Genomic DNA, 13,394 nt, shown 5'->3' on the forward strand with positions numbered 1-13,394 from the left:
CTCGCAAAGACTCCCAGTCCATATACCCACACTGGACGGTCCAGGAAGCCCCAAAGCCAGACCTGCCCTTCATTCTGCTACTCACCAGCGACACGACCTCAGTTTCTCTGTTCTCAAGTGGGTGATGAGATAGTCAAATAAGAGGCTGCCAGAGAGCCTCTGACAGGCAGGCAGCAAGCTTCTGTCAGTGTGAGTGAGGGGGTTCCAGGTAGGAAGGTTCAACCTGAGACAAGGAGCCGTCACCAAGGATGCCAGGATCCTTCCACAGTCTGGACCATTGAGCTGTCTGCCTGGAGCAAGACAGGAAGGCAAAAGTAACTATGATGTCAGAATTGTCAGGAGAAGAAACTTGCTGAAGGTCCAGCCGGAGTGGCCACTATTAGTGGGACATTGACCTGGGGTCAGGACCTTGGGACTGAAAAGGCTCTCGTTCATTTATTCATACACGAGAGTGAGAGCATGGTGGAGGAAAACTCCTGAAGTCCAGCTGGTCTAACCTCTTCCCCAAGGTGAGCCTTCAACTTCCCACACTGTCATCTTTTTACAGACAGGTAAATTGAGGTATGTAGGAGCATGTGGCTACCAGGGGAGGTCACATGGCCAGTTGTGGTAGGGTACCAAATCTTTAGTTCTACTTCCAGATAGTGAATGCAGCCACTGTCACTGAGACATGAATTGTTGTTACACGTAACTCAGACAGACTCTCACTTAGAGGTTGTGTTGGCAAAGCTCCCTGGTACTGTACACACATGTACGTACACACACACACACACACACACACACACACACACACACACACACGCACCCCAAACTGCCTATCACAGCCACTGAGCTCCTCAACCCTGTCTTCAGGGAAGAATTTCTCAGCCACGATACAGGCATGTCAAAAAGACAGAAGATCTCTGCTTCGGGGGACTGAACTTAAACACTGTCCCCAACACAACCCAGAAGCATGACAGTGTGTGATACAACAGTCCCTGAGTCCCTAGACTTCAGGTGATGAACAGCCATCCCAAAAAATGGGGGAAAGAAGGGAGCCTTAGGGATGCTCCACTTCAGCTTTGAGAACTTCCAGGGAGGAGTGGCAAGACAGAGGAGAGTCTGGGCAAACAAAGGCAGCTAGAGAGCGCCCACTAGATAGCATAAGGAGGAGCCTTCAAGAACCCCAGAGAGCTGGGACCATTCAATAGAATACCGATGGACATATGAGTAAGGAGAGCTGAGGTCGGGAAAGGGCCATGCAAGATCTAAAAGACAGTCACAGACACAGACCCAGGATGTGGGATATTCTAGGTGTAGCAGAAGGGACTCATTGGTCTCCACTCAGATACACACAGGTCCATACCTGCCTAGTCCACACTGGGAAGACTCACTCAGTAGTCAGGAGTCATTAGCTCTGGATGGAGTTGCTGGGCCACCTGACAAGTCTTGTAAGCAAGACCCAAAAAGACAAATTTGGTACAAGTCACTTAACTGCACCCAAGAGGGAAAAAAAAAAAAACCACAAGAGTATTCCGGGATTAAAACCATTTAACATCGGAGGAGGCGGCATTCACCATGTGTGGCATGCAGCCAGCAATTACGAGGCATGCAGGGGAGTGAGGCTATCCAGCTCAGGATGGAGAAACAGCCAAGTGAACTCAAAATGATACTGAAAACAGAATTGTCAGAAAAGGACATTAAGAGCCATTGTAGCTGCAGCCCATATGTTCAAGACATTAATTCCATATGTTCGTGGCAGATGAAAACCCAAAATGCCCCAAATTGAACATCCAGAGATGAAAACTTCCATGCATGAGATGAGGAATACACAGGGACGGAGTTCAGTGGAAGCAGAGCTTAGGAAGCTGGAAGCCATGGCAGAGAAGCATCCAGAATGTGGTCAAAGTGCAGGATACACTTCAAAGAAAATGTCCTCACAAAACCCAACACTATGTATATATATAGGGAACATATGCTGTTAAAGAATTAAAGATCTGTGTAATATTAAAAAAATAATTTCTCATAAGGGAAAAACTTAATTTTGGAAAATGAGCAGAGGCCATTTTCTAAAAGCTGTTCTCACCATCTTCGCTCCTTCATGCTCTGTCTTCACACTGACTGGGCAGGTCTACTATCTCTCTGTGAACAGGGTGGGTCTGCGAGCCATCTTTGGAGACCAAAAATACAGCAGAAGTGGTACCTGAGGCTGGGTCACACCAATGCCCCCCATTGCCACCAGTTTCCTTTGGGTGTGTTCGCTGGGAAGCAGCTGCAGTTAAGAGGTCCCACCCAGCACCCAGGTGATACCTCCCAAGGGCATTAGCCTAGTTTCAGTCCTTTTTTACAGTTTTTATTTATTTTATTTTATGTGTGTGGCGGTTTGAATATGAATGGCCCCCATCTATATTTGGATGCTGGGTCATAAGGGAATGGTGCTACTTGACAGGGTTTAGGAGGTGTGGCCTTGTTGGAGAAAGTATGTCACTGGGGGTAGGCTTTGGGGTTTCAAATGCTCAAGCCAGGCCCAATGTCTTGCTCTCCCTGCTGGCAGCTGATCCAGCTGTAGAACTCTTTGGCTTCTTCTCCAGTACTATGGCTGGCTGCATGCTGCCATGCTTCCTGCAATGACAATAATAGACTGAACCTCTGAACATGTAAGCCAGCCCCAATTAAATGTTTTCCTTTATGATAACCAGACTACAACCCACAGCTTCAGAGAAGCTAGCTAACAAAGGGGACCCAAAGAGGGACGCATGGATCACTGTGGGAAGGGGAAATAGATGAGATCTCCATGAGTAAACTGGGGATGCAGGGGGACAAATGGGCAGTAGGGGATGGGGATGAGAACAGAAGGGAGCGGGGTGGTCAAGCTGGAACAGGGATGGAGTGGGAGAGCAAAGAAAGAGATACCATGATAGAGGGAGAAATCATGGAAATAGGGAGAAACCAGGTGCTAGGGAAGTTCTAGGAATCCACAAGAATGACCCCAGCTTAGACTACTAGCAATAGTGGAGAGGGTGCCTGAACTGGCTTATCCCAGTAATCAGATCAGTAAATACCCTAACTGTCATCGTAGAGCCTTTCTCTAGTAACTGATGGAAGCAGATGCAGAGATCCACAGCCAAACACCAGGCCAGGCTCCAGGAGCCCAATCAAAAAGAGAGAAGAGGGATTCTATGAGCAAGGGGCATCAAGATCATGATGGGGGAAACCTACAGAGACAACCAAACCAAACTACTGAGAACTCATGAAATTTAGACCAACACCTGTAGAGCCTGCATGGGACTGGACCAGGCCCTCTGTATAGTGAGACAGTTGTGTGGCTTGATCTGCTTAAGGGGCCCCCTGGCAGTAGGATCAGGATCCACCCCTGGTGCATGAGCTGGGTTTTGGAGCCCATTTTCTATGGTGGGACACCTGGAACAGTCTTGAGGCAGGGAGAGGGGCTTCGACCTGCCTCTACTGAATGTACAGACTCTGCTGACTTCCCACAGGAGGCCTTACTTCCTTGTAGGAGGGAATGGGGGTGGTTTGGGGGAGGAAGGCCGGACGGGCAGGAGGAGGGAAGAGGGGGAAGCCTTGTTCAATCCACTTTCTGCCCAGGAGGGCATGGTGGTCCTCTCTCCTTGAAATGCAGTGCTTACCAGACAACCTGTTTTCACCTTGAGCTTGGTCTTCCCAGCCAGAGGGACTGTGAGAAGTAACTTTCTGTTCTTTATAACTTCCCTGCTCTTGGGCATTCTGTTACAGTAGCACCAATGGACTTGAACATCCTACTTTGCCAAATTCTGATAGAAGGGCTGATTCAACGGAGGTTCAGAAAGGAAGGTCATTCCCATCTCACTCAGACTCCTCTTCCAGCCCTGGGCTTCAATCAGGCAATGAGGCTCCCTTTCTACATCAGGTGGAAGACCGGATTCCACTCTATTAGGAAGCTGGCAGGGCCACTGAGGTCACAGGTGGGCAATCAGCGGAGGAGGCAGGCTGGGGGAAGGAGCCTCCGAGGTCCTCCTTCTGCATATGCTTGTTAATAAGGCGACATTGAGTCTATTAAACAGAGTGAAAGGTAACTCTGGCCTATGGGAAAGAACCATTATGCAAATCCAGGCAGAAGCAGGCTTTTTAAAATGCACATATTTAACTAAAGCATCCAGAGTTCTGGTCATTAGTTCCTTTTGAAAGTGTTCCCAAGAAGGCATTGTTTCCACCAATTGCCTTGGAAGGAGAGCTAAGGATGTGGGCTCAAATGAGCCAGGGCACCAGCTCCAGATTGCAGTTTTACCCACTGTGGGGCACTAGGGATGGTCTTGAAGTCTCTGAGGCCAACATTCTCACGACTGAAAAGCCTTTTCAAACCCAATTACTGTTCTTCTGGAATTCTGAGTGAGTAGAGCCGCCCAGGGTGGAGCTGTCCAGAGGCACACAGTGCTGACGGCTGGCACAGGAACTGACGGCTGGCACACTCACCAAGCTCCAGTATCCACCTGCACCATCCGATCTGTGGGTGGCGGGATGTCTGCTCTGCAGCCATGGAAACTGCTCTCAGAAAAGCAATTAGTGCACAGGTGTGTGCTTTAGAGCTGTGATGTTTGGAATTTATTTATAACTGTAAAAGCAATTAGTCTACATAATGAGCTAATCACTTACTGGAGTTTCGGGTTCTTTTAGATTCCCGCATAACACGCATGTATCAGGAAAAATTTAGTTTTCTAAATGCCAATAATTAAATCAACTCCAATTTCATCTCAATTACATTGAGCACAACTATCATAGAGGATTTTGACATTTACCTGCATGTATGTGCATGCACACACATGCACACATGCATTTTTTTAAGCCCTTACCTGCTGATTTAGTGAGTATAGTTCAGAGAGACTATCCTAAGATAAATAATGGGTTTTGGAGTGCTTCAGTGGGGCAAGTATTATCTCTTTAACAAATAAGGTTCTGATTTAGAACAACGAGGGCTAACTTTAAAGACTGTTGAGTGCCACTTACCAGATAAAAACATGAACTCATTTAACTCCTGGGACAGCCCAAATGTGCACTATTATACACTCTATAACACACGAAGAAGCCTGGTCACCAACGCGGAACTAAAACTAACAAAAATTAGTTATAACCACCAAATGAAAAGGGATTGTTTTTAACATCTGCGACAGGTCCAGAAAAGAGGGTGCATTTTCAGATTTTTGACGACAAATCAGAAAACGCAATGGCTTTGTCCTCAATAAGGGCAACCCCAGGTTTACCCTTGGCAAGTGATTTTTTTTTTTAGAACCAAGCCTGACTGGCTTGATAACTTAGATGTTTCCAGAGACCCTTACATCTCCAGGCCACTCTCGACCTGAGTCGTCCCTTCCAAATGGGACACCACCCCAACCATCTGGAGCACTCAGACTCCTCCCACAGGGAGCACAGCCCCCACTACCACCATGCTCTGCTTTCCTGTCTCCACACAAGAAAGCCTGTGTGACCTTTCAAGCTGCTGAGCCTGGAGGGACACCAGGAAGCATCCTTGCTCATCCCCTGTCACACCACACTCCTCCTCCACTACAGAACACACACGTTTGGGATTTGGGGTACCTGAACGCTTGCCTTCTGCCTCTCCTTGATGGAATTGATTACATCTCCCTTGACTCTTCTACCCTCCTTCCCCTGCTGGCCACTTGCTCTTATTTCTCAAAGGTTTTGGCTCCTCAGTCATTGTCAATCATAGAACAGGAATCCCTCTCCCGTCCCCTGTGACCTTGCTCTCAGATGCCTCAACCCTCTGTGATCATGTTTAGACCCTGTGATAAAAGTATCTACAGAACACCACAAACTGCGACATTTCTACTGTCAGAGTGCTCTCTACATCTGCCTGCCTTTCCCTCATGTTATCCCAGACTGAGCAATCTTCAGCCCCCCACAATCTCATATCTCACATCCCTGTAGCTGAAAGTTTCTCCAGTCCTGCCTAGCCCCGCAGTCGGGACAAATCTCTACCACCTGCAGCCCTCAGCCGCTTGGTCCCAAGTAAATACACAGAGGCTTATATTACTTACAAACTGTATAGCCTAATGGCTCTGGCTTCTTGCTAGCTAGCTCTTACAACTTAACTCAGCTCATTTCTATTAATCTATTCATTGCCACGTGACTTCATGGCTTTGTGGCTTACCGGTACTTTCACATCTTGCTTCTCCTGGTGGCAGCTTACAGCATCTCCCCACTCTCCTTTTCTTCTCTCTCTCCAGTTTGAATGTACCACCTCACCAAATTCTGCCTTACCATTGGCCAAACAGCTTTACTTATCAACCAATCAGAGCAATATATATTCACAGCATACAGAAGGATATCCCACAACACACCTCATTTACCTTCCCTTCACCCCCTCCTGTCTTCCCTGATCTCCTTTCAAATATCACTGAAAATCATCCCAATGTCACCTAACTACCTTCTAATTTTCTCCTTCTAAAACCCATCTCTGTCTCACCTGGCATGAGACTTATCCAGTAGACCCTGAGCTTGAGGAAAGGGCTTCATGGGTTTGCAAATAGCTCAAACAGATCCACAGACATTCAAGTAGCTCAGTGGATCCTGACCATATGAACTCATCCCATTTCCCTCCATGCTATAGCTGGCTAAGAACATTTATCTTACTGAAGCTATTTGTTCAAATACCAGAATCATTATTCATCTTTGTATTCCATGGGCTAGCAGTAACCAGAGTAGAATCTACAAATATATGTTTAAAGAACAATGAATTAGTAAATGGGGGGTTAGATAAGATAATTGGATGGATGGATAGATGAATAGCTAGATGGATGGATGAATGGGGAGAGAGAGAGAGAGAGAGAGAGAGAGAGAGAGAGAGAGAGGAGAATAAATGGATGTCTGTGTAGATGAGTGGACAGATCGATGGATGCATGGATGGTTGAATGGATGAATTAGTGGATATATAGACTGGTGGATGGATGAATGGGTACATGTGTGCATATGGATGAATGGATAGATGTATGTATATATGGATGGATGGATGGATGGATGGATGGATGAAAGAGTGGATGAATGGGTGTCACTCATCAGGTGTTATCTTCTTCTATTGGGATAGGGTCTCTCATTCATCTGGAGCTTGCCAAGTAGACTAGGCTGGCTAACTAGTGAGCCCCAAGGATCCTCATCTCTGCCTCCTCAGTGCTAGGATTACAGGTGCATGCTTAGCTTTTTTAATATGGGTTCTGGATACAAAACTCAAGTACCCATACATGTAACATACTCTCTTTGCTGATTCAGCCATCTCTCCAGGCCAGACATTTTAAATGGTAGCTCACGAGGTGACCCTTCTCTCATTGTCTGATTTGTCTGTCAGGATACCCCTGTGATAGCTCACTCCTGTTGGACTAAAGAAACCCAGGCTTGGGGACCTAGTGGGACCTACAACCAGGATCTACATACCTCACACTGTGTAGTGTTCTCTTCGCATCCCATGTAGCCACAGAGCTCCAGTGAACACCATCAAAAGGAATGGGATATGCCTGCTGGAGGCTAGCTATGCTCTTCTATAACCCAACTGCCACTTTGAGGAAGTCTCTCATGGTGCCTGGTGACCAGGCACAGGCCAGCTTACAGCCCCATAATGTTGATTTTCTTCTTATTTTTGTTGACAAGTTACTCCACTAAAAGAAAGGTTAGTTAAATGCTGTACTGGGAGCTGCTGTAGCCAGCTTGTCTTCTCCCCCATCTTGCCTGCCCCAGGAGTACTCTAACGACTTTTACTGCTTCATAATCATTCTGCATTGGGCGCCTCACTCACCTTGTTATTTAAACCCCAATAAAAGGTAAAATAAAAAAGTTAATGGTCTAAAACTTGCTTTTTGGAACAACCTGAGAGGACACTGTACTTATAAACGTAGATAAGGAAAGAAGATTCTGCTTCTTGGTTATGAAACAAATAAACATCTTCCTAAAACTACAGAGATAGTGCAGGGCAAACTCCCCAGCAAGGCTTGGTGCTCAGCACCCTTGGAAAGCATGTCCAGTCCTCCTTCACCCCTGGTAGCCCATCTTCTGAGAGGAAGAACATCCAGATGAAGGTGGCAATCTCTTTCCACTGGGCACAGGACACAGCATTGATCCACTCCTACTTAGTGAAATGTACACAGCATAGTTGACCCTGGTGGAATAGAAGAATCAGGGGACAGTTCCACACTTGGGGTCACCAGACTGATAACAATAACCTGTCATCTATGAGGCCATGCAGGTTATCAGCAGAGCCAGAGACACTCTATAGTCCAGACATTTGGAGTGGTTCCCAGGGGACATTCACTTTGGAGAGCACAACAGGGCTCTGACAGGTACAGAGAACAGAGAATTCAGGACCTACAGAAGTGCTTGGGGAAACTAGGAGGAGCAGGAAGCCTAGTTTTTATTTAGGGACCTGGACTAAGCTGTAAAATGCAGAGGGTGACAGATCAATGATGGTACACAAGAGCACTCTCTGGGTCCCACAGCTCCTCTGCAATTTATTCACAAGTAGAAATGGATATGGAGTGGATCTGGGGTGACTTCACATCCTTCCAAGGCCACATGATCAGAAATTCACATCCACTCTCCCGGTATCTCCCTAGGGATCTGGGAATGAGCACAAGGAACACAAGAAGGGGTTGTGTCCAGAATTGTGACCTCACCACATCACATACCTAGCAGTGTGTGGAGCAGGCAGGGTAGAAGCAGAGTGTCGGTAGCAGGAGAGGACATAAGACTTGGTCCTCCCATCAGGCTCTGTGGCACCTGCCTCACCCCAGACAAGCTTCTCCCTTCAGGCTGGGCTGAGCTGTTGTGCAAACACTTGCTTAGCAAGCCTGTGTACAGTGAGCCCAGGAGCACCCGGAAGGCCAGGTCATCTCTTCCAGGAAGACCTACATTTCCATTTAACACCATTGTATAGGTCCCATGAGGTAATACAGAGTCTGCCCTCAAGGGCTCTCAGTCTACAGAGAAAAGAGACTAAGGGCAGAAATGACCATGACCATGAGATGCTCAGGTGTGTCCCCATCACTATCTGAAGGGTGTGAACAGTCAGCAACTGCTGCATGATGCTGCTACCACAACCAACCTTTGAACATGAATATAGGCCATGAACATGAGAATTCATTTCATGAGTCAAGAGGTCCACAGTGCCTTGGTATTTTGTCAGGCATTTTTCAGGATGTTTCTGTAAAGACAGCATTTGGGTAGGATTGACATATAGAGATGGACTTAGAGTATTGGTGAAATTATTAAGGCCACTCCACGTAGTTAAAAGGAGATTTATTTAATGGCGTAACTTACAAATTAAGGGATAGGTAGGTCATGGGGTCTGGGGAAGGTGTATCGCAGTCCAGCGGTGTTCTCTGGAGCTCTGCTTGGCCCACCTCCACCGTCCAGGGTCCCAGACCAGAGAGAGCACTCGCCCATCCAGCTCTCGGGTCTCCAGGCGCCTCCCTTGGCCCCACCTTGTAGGCGTGACAGTTGCCTAAGTCTCAGTGGGAGTTGGAACTTCCAGATCAAAGCTGGAATGGCTACCCACTATGTTAGAGCAAAAGTACATTGTGTTCCATATTGTGGGTGGGCCCTGGCCAATCAGCAGAGGATCTTGTGAGAACAAAGCCTGTCATCCCTGAGTAAGAAGTGCATGTGCAAGAGAAGGGACTTGAGCTAAAACAGCAGGTTTTCAAATCCCTGACCCGACCCTGTGTTCTGAGGTCTCACATTTGAATTTGCCTTGCCAGCAAGCTTATACTGTGTAAGCCAATACAGAAAATTAAGTCCTCTGTCTCTGTCTCTCTCTTTCTACACATATACATACATACGTACATACATACATACATACATACATACACACACACTGTACATGTGCATATGAGCATGTATTCTCTCTCCACATATACATATATGCACATATATCTGTTGTACTTCGCCATTCTATACACAGCCCTTTTCCACATCAGCCTTTACCATGACCTGGCTGCTGTGGATAAGGAGCAAGAGGGGGAGTGATCAGCTGAAGATCTAGAAGGATGGGCAAAGATGACTCATGTCCACCTCTAGATGGAAATAATCTGATTTTAGGCTGAGTTCAGTTGCAAGGACCCCGGAGCCAGAGTACCCAGGTTCCACAGTGTAGAGAGCTTCCTAGAGTTAGAGTGGGGGCTTTCTGTGATACAGAGGTCCTGGGCCAGAATTGCTCTGTAGCCTAGTATAAGATTCCTGAAGAGGGCAGGAGTCATCTCTGTTTGCCCCTCCTGACCGCTCTGCAAGTTGATCTGGCCTCTTAGGGGTGAACTCTCTCTTTGGGCTTCTGCTTCTGTTTGCTTCCAAGTTTCCATTGCCTTCCTCTGCCTGAAGACTAAGCTCCAGCCAATTGGCCTCTGGGGTCAAAGAACATCCAGACCTCAGCTCATGGGTCTAGCTGACCTGCACACTACAGTTTGGATCCATGAGCCAAATCAACCTCTCCTCATTTGAAGTTGTGTTTTGTCTCAGGTATTTTATCATAGCCGAGGAAGGCTATCCACAGGCAGACAAGAGGTTTGGGGGGCTCGTGTCTAGAAGTTAGAGCACTGAGGGCCTTTGAAGGGAATGATAGGGCCTCAGCCTCTTCTTTCTTTGACACTTCAGTAGCAGCAGTTGGTTTTGTTTTTGTTTGGGTTTGGGTTTTTTTTTGTTTTGTTTTGTTTTTTTTCTATTTCACCACAGGCCCAAGTCAGGGGACCAACTGACATGATGGGAAGCCAGAAAACTTTGGGCCAAAATAAATCTCTCATCTTTATAAGCAGCTTGTCTCAGGCATGTTGCCATGACAGATGCCTGACTAGCCCAGTGTGTGAGTGGCATTTCAGAAAGAGAAAAGGACCCAAAGTGAGGTTGGTCAAAGGCCTTGACCTTTTAGCCTGGGGGTTAGTCAGACCTGGGACACAGAGGTCAAAGGCACAGTCACCTCAAAGAGGAATGTGTCATAAGACAATGCTACATGAGCTGGGCTTCAAAGAGCTGCCCCTCCGTATGTGAGTGACCTAGAAACACACAAAGACCTAAGCAAAACTTTAATAAAGTAGTTTCTCCCCTTGGACTTGCTGCCAAGCACATAGAAAATGCAAAACTCCCATGGTGATTTGAAACCCCTAGCCAGTTCTCAAGCAGGGTTTTTTTTTTTCTTGAATACCAATTGTGTTAAAAGGGGTGGGGAAAGTATGAAATTATTTTAGAGCTGTCCTGTCTGAGCCAGTGATGACCCAGTGCCCCCAGTAGAATCTAATGCAGAGAAAATTCTCTTCAGCCACACGCCTTCTGCCCAGGCCTCAAGTCACTCACACATCAGGTTATAATGATGAACTGTGATCAAGAAAGAAAATCACACAAGAATAGGCTGTGTGTGTGACAGCCAGCAGAGAACCAGGCCAGAGAACCCCATCATGAGGGCTTAGAAACTGCAATTAAACAAGCTAAAAATGTAAGACAAATGCTCAAGATGTGTTCTCAGAGATAAAAATTTGGAATATGTATAGGGTGTGAGAAACTATAAAAATGATGCTGTAGATTTGATAAGTAACAAAGCAGTTCTAGAAATAAAAGCAAAAGGTACCTTGTCCCTGACTCCTAATGATGTCACCATACCCATATATGAGCACATCATGAGAGCATCTTCTTTGGGCAGTAAATGGTGACTAACTCAGAGAACCATGACTGGTCAAGGTGCAGAGAATAAGAGACTGTGGTGTGCTTAGCCCTAAATGGTACGTCTATGTCATACCCCACCTGGTGGAAAGATTGTAAGAGCTGGGGTGGTAGGTAACTAGAACAAAACAGTGTTTGAGTGGCACAGGAAGGCAGGTGCACATATGAACCCACAGTGGTTGGGACAGCATGCACAACACCTGTGTAAGCTCAAGCCAGACAAGATCCCAGCCTGACGTGGGGCATAAAGTCCATCCCTAGTTCAGAAGTTATTGACATTTGATAGATGCTGGGAGAAGGAGAGTCAGTTTTCTTTAAGGGCATGGCCCCTGGTAGGTCAACCACTCTCTGGGGCAGGACCCATACCCAAGAGTATTTGGACAACATCAATTAAATTCAATGAAGAGAGAGAGAACACACAAGAGCATGAAGTTGGGTGGGTAGGGAGGTGGAAGTGGATCTGGCAGGAGCTGGGGGAGGGGTAAATATGATCAAAATGCATTATATGAAGTTCTCAAAGAATTAATAAAAGTATTATTTAAAAAAAAACCAAAATTAAAACTGAGTGGTGGCTTTTAGCAGATGATAGACAGAGCCCTGAACTAAAATGAGATGTGTCATGTGTAAGTGTGGTAGTTTGAATGTAATTGGCCCCCATAAGCTCGTAGGGAGTGGCACTATTAGGAAGTATGGCCTTGTTGGAGTAGGTATGGCTTTGTTGGAGGAAGTGTGTAACTGTGTGGGTGGACTTTGAGGTCTCATATACGCTCAAGCCATGTCCAGTATCTCAGTCCACTTCCTGTTGCCTTCAGATCAAGATGTAAGAACTCTCAGCTCCTTCTCCAGCACCATGTCTGCCTGCACGCTGCCATGTCTTGCCATGATGATAATGGACTAGACCTCTGAACTGTAAGCAAGTCACCCCAATGAAATGCTTTCCTTTAGAAGAATTGCCATGGTCATGGTGTCTCTTCATAGCAATAGGAACCCTAACTAAGACAGTATGTACAGATGCAACTTTCATAAAAGACAAACAGCTAAGAGGAAGAGAGGGTGGTGCTGGTGGGCACATAGTCCAGTTCTGCAGAGTTAAGACACAGGGAAAAGACACCGTGGTTTAGGTGGGTATTATTCCCCATGGGCTCAGCTGTTTGAACACTCAGTCCCCAACTCTTGGCCCTACTAGGGAAGGTTGTAGAATCCTTAGCAGGTGGAGCCTTGCCGGAGGAAGTATATCTCTGGGCATGGGCTTTGAGGTTTTACAGCCTCATCCTATGTTCTATTCACTCTGTTTCTTGACTCTGGACATGATGTGCCCAGCTGCTTCCTGCTCCAGCCACTGTGTACTCCCCACCATGTTAGAATATGAAGAAAGAGAAAAGGAAGAAACTCTTTGTTCCTTAAGGTGCTTCTTCTCAGGTATTCTGTCACAACTATTAAAAAAAAAAAAAGGCTGAGGTCTGCAGTGGTTCAGCAGGTAGCGCCTTAGCCATATAGGCCTGATGACCTGAGTTCAGTTTCTGGAACACATGTTAAAAAAAAAAAAAAAAAAAAAACTTGGATGGGATGTGTCGTAGGGCTTACACACCCACAATGGGAGAGGGGTGGGGGTAGAGACGGACTTACCCAAAGCTCCCAGGCCAGCTGAGCCTGGACTACACAGTACAGCTCTAACAAAAAAGAGAGCCTACCTCAAAGACTCCTGAAAGTTGACC

The 13,394-nt window shown here is 46.6% G+C and overlaps 1 long non-coding RNA gene across 2 annotated transcripts in view; it reads left to right on the forward strand.

The window, feature by feature from the left end:
- The first annotated feature begins 390 nt into the window (after positions 1–390).
- The window catches only part of LOC131896707 (uncharacterized), a 40,391-nt gene continuing 27,387 nt past the window's right edge, over positions 391–13,394 (forward strand). For both annotated transcript variants that reach the window (XR_009375492.1, XR_009375491.1), the window contains exons 1-2: positions 391–509; positions 12,492–12,588. This is a non-coding gene — a long non-coding RNA (uncharacterized LOC131896707). The remainder of the gene's footprint in view (positions 510–12,491; positions 12,589–13,394) is intronic.

The sequence above is a fragment of the Peromyscus eremicus genome, chromosome 20, assembly GCF_949786415.1.
Source record: "Peromyscus eremicus chromosome 20, PerEre_H2_v1, whole genome shotgun sequence".
Lineage (NCBI taxonomy): Eukaryota > Metazoa > Chordata > Mammalia > Rodentia > Cricetidae > Peromyscus > Peromyscus eremicus.